Raw genomic sequence first — 2,730 nt, 5'->3', positions numbered from 1 at the left:
TGCGGAACTTTGACCTTTCTTCCAAGGTGGAAGCTCTTGACCATTTGACATAAGTGGGAGCCACCCATGTCATAAGAGCGGGATTTGGCACCTCCCAAGTTGACCGTGTGAACCACCATATCTCAAAAGCCTCCACCAGCTCGGAGTTTCGGAACACACTTTTTTGGACAAGAGTATCTTGGGCACCTTTTGTTGATGGCCCATTTGCCTCATAACCCTTTCCGGATAAATGAAGGAAGCAACCTTCAAACGAACAATCATCAAGGAATGGGAAGAAGCGATTAAAGCGGGCAATCCTGTGAAAGATCTCAAGCGCCACCACGGCACCACCCAATGGACGTGAGGATCGCCCTCCTCTAGCAACCTTGAGGCCTAATAGGCCTCAGTGCATGCAAAGTTATCCGCATACAACTTCTTTCTCATGATAAGGTGGTGAAAGTTGTAATAGGAAACATCAATTGGAGGCTCAACATACCTTAGCCTCTCCATAAGCCTTACTTGGAGAATTCTAGGAGATCCAAATGATGGTGAATCTCCAGAAGGCACCTTCTTATCCAAGGCTTGAATGATCTCGCCGAGCACCAACCAAGATGTGTCTCGTCGGTGCTCCATTTGCTCGACAATGTGAATGAGGGTCATACTAGCTACCATACCATTTCGGTCCCTCCTTCTTCAAAATATCAACAAGAAGATAAGCATACATTTGGCAAAAGTTAAGGGCCCTTTTCCTAGCAACCTCTGAAACATCAACATCAAACTGATTGGAAAAGATGTTGATAAAGGATAACATGTCAACACTATGAGGAGCAAGAAGGAAGTTCATTTGGCTTACCGACAAGCCAAGTATGGAGCATAATGTGTCCTTATAGCACAACCGAGTCGGAGGAAGCACTGGAGCATAACTCGGCCACACTCCAATAGCACCTACTTTTTTGGCAAGCGGGCAAATTTTGCCTTTCGGGAAGATGAAAATATGGTACTTCGTATCCCAAAACCGAGAGCATACATCAAGGAATGAAGATTGAAATTTTACTTGGCAAAGCACCAACAATTGACCAACTCCCATTATATCGAGTTGATACTTTTAGGAAGGCGATAAATCCCGACACCAATGTCGCAACCTACTTTCGAAAGTATCCATGAAATTTTTTTTGGGAAGTTTTCGTAGAGATTTTTGTGTGTTCGGATGATGAAGCAATGAAGCACAAACTCACAATTTATAAAAAGCAATCAGCGCTTTTTCTCAGAAAAAGGGAGAGGCCCCTTGCATCGCCAAGATGCCCGCGTCTCTTTAGGCTGCTTCTAAGGATTTACACCTTGACTTGTCCTTGTCAAGTTGTGTTTTCTCCTGACACGTCTTTTTTCCTCGCCATAATGCTCGAGCCTCTTGTGGCTGGCCCAGAAATTTGTGTGTTTTCTCACACTCACATTTCCTTGGATTCACGTTTTACGAAATTCGAAACGGTTTTCGCGACTCAGCTTTAAACATACGAGTTTCCTTTCCTTTTTTTTAAAGGGGGAAGGGCTAGTCCCCCTGATCCACGACGGATCGTTTCCTTTACAAAATTTGTTTGCAAAATCGATTTTACAAATTTCGATCTTACAAACTGCTCTCACAAATTCGAGTCTTGATTTCGAAAATCAACACATTTAGCTCTCCTTTTATTTTTACTTCGTCTTAAATTCAAAAGACGGTTTGAGTTCTAATTCAACTTGCAAATCAATTTCGACAAAATTTGATACAATTTTTCGAGTTATTTCAATTCAAACACGAATTAATTTCTCAAAACTTTTGAAAATCAAAGCCTGACGTTATGTCGCGAAATTTTTACAAACACAATTTCAAATGGGCAATTTTAAATTTTTAACTTTGAGTCATCGCCGTTATTTCAATGACATTTTTGCCTATTTTTACGTGTTTATGTGCATATGTGAATGCGTATATGCTACTTGTTACCTGTTTTCTACACTAACATTGTAGGCACAAATACCAAGCCAAGCGAGAAGTCGTCCGTCACCACACTCCTCCGAAACATAACATAAAAAAGCCAAGCGAAAACTATAAACCAAAACCACACAAAGGCCATATATAAAAAACTGCCTCACGCAAAATACATCGACACACATTTAGTACAAACAACTGACCATAAAAACAGGGTCCGATACAAATACTTATCATATAAACACTGACCTAAAATAATGAACTGGAGGCTATCCACCACCTACTGAACTAAGCACTCTCCGCCCCTCCAATCGGAAAAACAAGGGAGCAACATGAAAAGAAAAGGAGTAACGGCGGAAGCAGGGGAGGTTACCATGATGATAACCCCTTCTTCCTACTCCAAGACAAAAAAGAAGAAAGTGCTTGGCAGACTTTGCATGACATGATGATCAGAAACCACGACACAGTGCATCACCCCATGTTGAACTCCAATCATCAGAACTCAATGATGATTGAAAGCTACAACATAGTATGCCGCCCTGATGTTGACCACCAATCATCAGACGTCCCTCAATATGTAGACGTAGGTCACTGATCAGGACTCAGTGAGCTACCCTCGAGCCTCTCTCGTATCCAGACCAAACGGATCTCCTAGATCCTCCTCCACCCGGATCCTCCTCCTCCCGAGTCCCTGACTCAGTCGTTCTCGAACACTCACGTGAGATCAAAATAAAAACAACGTTAGTCAAAATTTCGGCATTACGACGACACAAAATAGGCAAAAGCCA

This window comes from Silene latifolia, chromosome Y (genome assembly GCF_048544455.1).
Source record: "Silene latifolia isolate original U9 population chromosome Y, ASM4854445v1, whole genome shotgun sequence".
NCBI classification, from domain to species: domain Eukaryota; kingdom Viridiplantae; phylum Streptophyta; class Magnoliopsida; order Caryophyllales; family Caryophyllaceae; genus Silene; species Silene latifolia.
The sequence above is the reverse complement of the archived record's forward strand: the minus strand, read 5'-3'. Positions refer to the sequence as shown.